Here is an 8,555-nt window from a genome sequence, read left to right as displayed (position 1 = left end):
AAGTGCAGTAACTGTCGAGTTCCGAGGCAGAATAGGAAGCGTTTACATATGTCTGTGCACTGTGGAATGTCCCAGTCGAGAATATTGGTGGGATCTTGCCTTAGTCTTGGTGTGTACAGTGATTGCGAGTATGTATAACTATTAGGAGGATGTCATGAATTGGAATTCATGGGTGAATAACTTATGGTCGAGATGATGTAGATCATCAGAGGTGTGATGACTTCTATTGCAGTGTATGCGTGGCTTCGCAGGCCAATGGCTAGGAGATGACTTAGCGTCATTATTGACGAGCGATGATAGTTTTCATCAGGGCACAATGCTGAGTTATACTAAGAAACATGAAATGTGATTGGTACTAGACTGGATGGTCTGAGTTCCAAGTGATTGCTTGGGAAGCTCGTTCGCTTCGGTAGGGCATGAGAAGGATGACCAGTCTGGGAATTATGATAAGCAGTTATGTTGAAGTATGACTTTGTGTTAACTAGACTCTCTCGAGGAGAAATTCGGGATTTATTGTGTCAAAACAGTGTTGGGAATGGTGTTTCCTGACTAGAGGTGTTAAGCATAGAGAATTTTTGGAACCATTAGATGGTTAGATTCGATTAGTGATTCGACGAATGTCAAAAGCTAGTCAGGTTTTGACTTGGTCTTCGTCAGTCTAAGATTTCTCTTGGGACGATGATCTCGATCAAGTGGGAGTTGGTATCTTTCATGATCAGAGAGATCGTGGTCAGTATGGAAGACGTATCAGTGTTGTGATACATTAGCACCAACAAATTTTGACTGTCGACCAGTAGCGCAGTAATCTTCAGTTGGGAGAATATTAATGCGGTTCAGCATTAATGGAGATTTCAGGGAATTTGACAAGAGTCTGAGTTTGTTGGAAGCTATTTCGACCAGACACTCAGGCAAGTGTCTCTAGTATGTTGTCGAGGTTTACCCTAGATTTCGAGGACGAACTCTTTTAAAAGGGGGGGGGGAGAATGTAGTGACCCGTATCCGTAATTAACGATTAATTACTATATTAATCGTGTAATCATGTTTTGAATTATTAATACATGATTAAGGAAATTTTTGTTGGTTTAACGGACTTCAAAAATGGATTCAGAATGATCGAAAATGGCCCAAAGTGTGACCAGGATCGGAAGAAACGTTCATGATCGGAAGCAACGTTCTGGCCTACTGATATCATCCGTGATGTCAGCAAGATGACATCATTGCTTATGCACTTGATGGGACATCGGAAGCAACGAATAGGAACGAACGCAACGTTCGGCAGAACGGACGCAACGATGGAGAACGGACGTTCCGTTCCGTGTCTATAAATAGAGGGTCCGAGGGTTCATTTCAACTCGCACCTTTCCTCTCTTCTCTCTCGATTCCTAAGAGTTCTAACTCAGATCTAGGGAGTTCTAGGCATCATATGGGAATTCCGAAAGTGGCATAGCGATCCAAGCATCGTAGCGGAGCTGTGGCCTAGTTTTGAGGCAATTGCCATCAGCGGGCTGACGATGGACGCAGGTATAGCTATGATCTCCTTAAATTATTTAGAAGTATGCAATAGCTTAATTAAGGCTTTTAGAGCGTAATTAATGATGCATGGGTATTTGCATTATAGAGTTGATGATAGGCTTGGAACCTAGAGTGGGACTGCTAGGACTGCCTGTAGAAAGGTACGTAAGTACTGACTGAGATAGCCAGCGGGTTTTGCATGCTTATATGTTGCATTTATGTGTCATATTATTATGCAGCATGTGCATATCATATTGTGTCTGTCCATCTTTTGAGATGAGCCATGTAGGGCCACTCAGCCCTGTTCGGACGGTTGATGTCGAGCGCCCCGCGACCGACGGGTTAGCCGGCACTGGAATCTGGAAGACACGGTCTACGTCCATTAGGAATGAGCAGTGTACGTAGGGTTTGCTCCCCGGGTTGTACCACTCATGTCCTAGGCGCCATTACTGAGCAGTTGTATACTGTTATCCCAGATATGGATACCCTGTCATTTGCATGCATCATATTTGTATGCTTTACCCGTGCTTTCGTATTGAGCTTAGAGCTCACGTTCAGTCTTTTTTGTGTATCTAGACACCCCATTCGACGGGGCAGGTGTAGGTGCAGGATCGAGCACCAGGAGCTTAGAGTAGCCAGTGACCAGTGAAGACATCAGGATTAGCTGTAGGTTTTGCCCTTAGGCTTATTTATTCGATTGGGTTGTATAATCGAATTTGTTTAACCGGTTGTATTCTGTCGGTCTGCTTTTATTTAAGTCTTCCGCATCGATTTATTTTATTCATGCTTAATTATGCTCTTAAACTCTGATTAGGTAGTGTATCAGGGTTGGATCGCTACACTTTTTGGTATCAGAGCATGCATGCAAGATACTTGGGATATAGTATTAAGACTTTGGGTTATCCTTATTGGATTGATGAGACCTTGGAAGAGGTGACGATGAGGCGATTAGGTTACCCGAAGACTATCATCATCTGCAGGATTTCTAAAGATTTGGCTTATGGGATTCCAGCAAGTGCGGACAGGAGCGATGGATCGTGTCCGAGTTTTCGAGATTTCTACTCATGTGGATCCTAGCTTTGGATGGAGTACCGGATGCCAGAGGCAGTGGTATAGTATTGGTGGGGACTTACTTGATGCTTGCATCTGTACAGTCATTAGCATGATGACACTACTCTGAAGATTCTCCAGTTGTAGTTGGAGAGATTGTCATATTGACCTTTGCCAAGGAATGCCTCGAGTGTCTAAGGCATGATAGGTTTTGAGCGTAAGGTCATTAAACTCATGCAGAACATGGTTTTGCCGATATGCTTGTATAAATGCTTTTGGTAGGCAACGGAAAACTTCATGTTCAAAAGCATGATTTAGTTACAAGAAGAAAGTTGACGGTAGATCGTGAGCAGAAGAGGTCTACTGATAGGCACTGACGCAGAGCATAACTTGTTAGCGAGCTTGAGTTAATTTCTTCGGAAGTCTTGGCAGGACGAGATTCCAAGAGAGTCGAGCTGGAGTACGCTTGCATCGATGCATGTGTCGATTAGAAGCTTCATGCTCAAGAAATAAAGACTTGTACGATGATTTAAATACTGTATTATTGAAGTTGTAAATAGTATTTCAGTTGTAATGAATCATCATATTATGGTTGTATCATTTCAAGTCCGGTTGTACATTTCATTGTATTTTGAATACTGTAATTGTATTACATGAGATTGTAATAAAGAGAATTATACATAACTTGAAGCAATGATACCTGTTTTATTAATTCAGCAATTCGTGAATGATTGCAAGTGATTTTTCTAAGTTTGGCTTGGTTTTAGTTGATTAGTGTTCAACTATTGTAGCTCATGGGATTTTTGTGGGCCGACTGTGACTGTTTGACTTGTGGTTAGTCTAGGCATTTTCCAAGGATTAACCTAGTTAGTCAGTGGACTAAGTTAGTGCCAGTAATGAGGTGATTCATCTAGAGGCATGGAAATATTGTTCGGTTTAGAACATTTGGTCTTTGTTCTAGGTTGTTTCCTTAGAACAATAGGCTGTCTGACCTTTGTTAGGTTGAGACTTGTGATGATGGATTTTCATCGGGATACCAGGTCCAGTATATGCCGAGCATTGTGGACTATGACCATGACTAGACGTGATGGGGTGCGACCCTATGCCAGCGTTACTTGGGAGCCTTGTGCTTCAGGAGATTGGCGGTGGGAACGCTAATCAGTCTAGGGATTTGGCGACAGTCACAACAGGTTATGACCTTGGATTAGATATCAGGTTTGATATCGACGGTTCGATATCGTCTGGTGTGCCAGTGATATAGGTTGAGTATTCTGCTATGAGAACCAGTCTTGGAGGGATTTCCTTGACGAGTGTGTACTCTGAGCAGATAGGTTTTAAACTTTGGGTTACTGCTAGACATGTGGATCTAGTAGGTGGATGGATTTCTACCAGCAATGACTAAGGGTTGTCATCAGACTATGGTTAGGGTTTCCCTGCGATAGGAGTCATCCAAGATATTGGATGAGATACTGTTTCGAGACTTCGACTCGACTAGGATAATTGCTTCATGATGATTGACTTCATCAGTGCTGGATTATATCAGATGTTGAGGATTGTACAGAACTATTTGAGATGAAAGGGAAGCATGACGTATACCCATGAAACCTTGGTGGTTGTCCAGGTGGGATATCGTGGTAAGCTACCTCAGTCTTGAATTGTTGCACAATCTTAGCAAGGGATATAATCAAAAGTGTGTCCTAAGATTGTGAGAATCTTTGGGATTCATTAGTTATGATTCTTGGACTTGACGAGCCGTGATGTTCATCCCGAATAAGCGAGGCAAAGATAGTGAGTCTAGTATTTGCGCTAAGTACTGTCTGATATTTTCAGAGGTTGAGCATAGGATTTTCCATGAGATGGGAGTAGTCTAGGTTGATAGATCGCGATGCGAATCTTGGGCTCAGTTCGTCTTGATGTTTGCCTTGGGTGAACAAGACAACAATTGGTAGTGCTAAGGTGGCATAGGGATTTGTGCTAATGAATACTAGTGGCAATTGGCTAACTCTGTCAGAGTTAGGTTGATTAAGTTCATTATACGAGGCAGTTGTCAGTAGTAAGACACGAGATTGTGTCGATAGGCTACTAATAGCTATTTTCTGGTTATCAAGTATGGGTGTGTTGAAACCAGAGCGATTTGGATATTCCAAGTATTTGGAAATAGTTCTTCGTGGCAGCTGAGTCATGGTTATTGATTGAACCACATAGGTTTAGATGATCAGTGGTGGTCTGATCTAATGAGCGTGAGTCTAAGTAGATCAACGAGTTCGATTGGTTGGGCCAATCAGTGTTGATCGGGGTGTAGCAATTAAGAAATACTTGGGGTAGTACTTTCGATTAGTGCTTAGGAGATGAGTACTTGGTACAGTCTCAGAGCATTCGACAATTTGGATGATTTAGAGTCTCTAGGATTGCCGGAGACGAATAATTTGGAATTGCTGTAATCGGGGACGATTGCAATTGGACTTGTATGGTCAAGTTAAGAGATAACTTGACAGTGAAAACAAGCAAAGGAATTGGTAGCTCATTGGATAGTGTTCTTGTGATGATGTCTTAGTATACCATTGGGTTTGAGATCCAACGAGAATTGTGTACTCGTATTGACATCATTTGTCTGATCCTGAGATGTGACATTAGCTGGAAACTAGTTCTCGAGATCCAATAAGGTGTGTCGCTAATTTTTAGCGTGTGGTGCGCGATGTTATTAAGATGACTGAGAAGTCGGTGGTCGACTTAGTATCCAATGACAATTGCTGTTGGATTGGAAGACTTTGTAAGATTGCGATTTTCCATGGATGACGTGTTTGTCAGGAATCTTCGTCTTTTCAGTGCTAAGGCTGATACGTTCAGCAAAAGGAGTGATTGGACTCTGAAGAATCCGTTAAGATTTAGTTTCCAGGATCTTTATGTTCAACCTTGGGAGGTTGGGACGAGCAATGATGGTATCATCAGAGACTCCGTGATGAGTAATACTAAGTGTAGTAACTGTTGAGTTCCGAGACAGAATAGGAAGCGTTTTCATATGTCTGTGCACTGTGGAATATCCCAGTCGAGCAAATTGGTGGGATCTTGCCTTAGTCTTGGTGTGTACAGTGATTGCGAGTATGTATAACTATCAGAAAGATGTCATCAATTGGAATTCATGGGTGAATTACTTATGGTCGAGATGATGTAGATCATCAGAGGTGTGATGACTTCTATTGCAGTGTATGCGTGGCTTCGCAGGCCAATGGCTAGGAGATGACTTAGCGTCATTATTGACGAGCGATGATAGTTTTCATCAGGGCACAGTGCTGAGTTATACTAAGAAACATGAACTATGATTGGTACTAGACTGGATGGTCTGAGTTCCCAGTGATTGCTTGGGAAGCTCGTTCGCTTCAGTAGGGCATGGGAATGATGACCAGTCTGGGAATTGTGATAAGCAGTTATGTTGAAGTATGACTTTGTGTTAACTAGACTCTCTCGAGGAGAAATTTGGGATTTATTGTGTCAACACAGTGTTGGGAATGGTGTTTCCTGACTAGAGGTGTTAAGCACATAGAATTTTTGGAACCATTAGATGGTTAGATTCGATTAGTGATTCGACGAATGTCGTAAGTTGGTCAGGTTTTGACTTGGTCTTCGTCAGTCTAAGATTTCTCTTGGGACGATGATCTCGATCAAGTGGGAGTTTGTATCTTTCATGATCAGAGAGATCGTGGTCAGTATGGAAGACGTATCAGTGTTGTGATACATTAGCGCCAAGAAAGTTTGACTGTCGACCAATAGTGCAGTAATCTTCAGTTGGGAGAATGTTAATGCGGTTCAGCATTAATGGAGCTTTCAGGGAATTTGACAAGAGGCTGAGTTTGTCGGAAGCTATTTCGACCAGACACTCAGGCAAATGTCTCTAGTATGTTCTCGAGGTTTACCCTAGATTTCGAGGACGAAATCTTTTAGGGGGGGGGGGGGGAGAATGTAGTGACCCATATCCGTAATTAACGATTAATGACTATATTAATCATGTGATCATGTTTTGAATTATTAATACATGATTAATTAAATTTCTGTTGGGTTAACGGACTTCGAAAATGGATTCAAAATGATCGAAAATGGCCCGAAGGGTGACCAGGATCGGAAGCAACGTTCTAGCCTACTGATGTCATCCGTGACGTCAGCAAGATGACGTCATTGCTTACTCACTTGATGGGACATCGGAAGCAACAAAGAGGAATGGACGCAACGTTCGGCAGAACGGACGCAACGATGGAGAACGGACGTTCCGTTCCGTGTCTATAAATAGAGGGTCCGAGGGTTCATTTCAACTCGAACCTTTTCTCTCTTCTCTCTCGATTCCTAAGCCTTCTAACTCAGATCTAGAAAGTTCTAGGCATCCTATGGGAATTCCGGATGTGGCATAGCGATCCAGGCGTCGTAGTGCAGCTGTGGCCTAGTTTTGAGGCAATTGCCATCAGCGGGCTGACGATAGGCGCAGGTATAGCTATGGTATCCTTAAATTATTTAGGAATATGCAATAGCTTAATTAAGGCTTTTAGAGCGTAATTAATGATGCATGGGTATTTGCATTGTAGAGTTGATGATAGGCTTGGAACCTAGAGTGGGACTGCTAGGACTGCCTGTAGAAAGGTACGTATGTACTGACTGAGATAGCCAGCGGGTTTTGCATTCTTATATGTTGCATTTGTGTGTCATATTATTATGCAGCATGTGCATATCTTATTGTGCCTGTGCATCTTTTGAGATGAGCCATGTAGGGCCGCTCAGCCCTGTTCGTACGATTGATGTCGAGATCCCTGCGACCAACGGGTTAGCCGGCACTGACATCTGGAAGACACGGTCTACGTCCATTAGGAATGAGCAATGTACGCAGGGTTTGCTCCCCGGGTTGTACCACTCATTTCCTACGCGCCATTATTGAGCAGTTGTATACAGTTATCCCAGATATGTATACCGTGTCATTTGCATGCATCATATTTGTATGTTTTACCCGTGCTTTCGTATTGAGCTTAGAGCTCACGTCCAGTCTTTTTTGTGTATCTGGACACCCCATTCGACGGGGCAGGTGTAGGTGTAGGATCGAGCACCAGGAGACAGCAGGATTAGCTGTAGGTTTTGCCCTTAGGCTTATTTATTCGATTGGGTTGTATAATCGAATTTGTTTAAGCGGTTGTATTCTGTCGGTATGCTTTTATTTAAGTCTTTCGCAGCGATTTATTTTATGCATGCTTAATTATGCTCTTAAACTCTGATTAGGTAGTGTATCCGGGTTGGGTCGCTACACTTTTTGGTATCAGAGCATGCATGCAAGAGACTTGGGATATAGTATTAAGACTTTGGGTTATCCTTATAGGATTGATGAGACCTTGGAAGAGGTGACGATGTTGCGATTAGGTTACCCAAAGACTATCATCATCTGCAGGATTTCTACAGATTTGGCTTATGGGATTCCAGCAAGTGCGGACAAGAGCGATGGATCGTGTCCAAATTTTTGAGATTTATACTCATGTGGATCCTAGCTTTGGATGGAGTACCGGATGCCAGAGGCAGTGGTATAGGATTGGTGGGGACTTACTTGATGCTTGCATCTGTACAGTCATTACCATGATGACACTACTCTGAAGATTCTCCAGTCGTAGTTGGAGAGATTGTCATATTGGCCTTCGCCGAGGAATGCCTCGAGTGTCTAAGGCATGACAGGTTTCGAGCGTAAGGTCATTAAACTCATGCAGAACATGATTTTACAATGATGACACTACTCTGAAGATTCTCCATTCGTAGTTGGAGAGATTGTCATATTGACCTTCGCCAAGGAATGCCTCGAGTATCTAAGGCATGACAGGTTTTGAGCGTAAGGTCATTAAACTCATGCAGAACATGGTTTTGCCTGTATGCTTGTATCAATGCTTTTGGTTGGCATACAGGAAAATTCATGTTCAAAAGCATGATTTGGTTACAAGAAAAAGCTGACGATAGATCGTGAGTAGAAGAGGTCG

Source organism: Henckelia pumila, chromosome 2, assembly GCF_033568475.1.
Source record: "Henckelia pumila isolate YLH828 chromosome 2, ASM3356847v2, whole genome shotgun sequence".
Classification (NCBI taxonomy): domain Eukaryota; kingdom Viridiplantae; phylum Streptophyta; class Magnoliopsida; order Lamiales; family Gesneriaceae; genus Henckelia; species Henckelia pumila.
Note: the sequence above shows the minus strand (reverse complement) of the source record.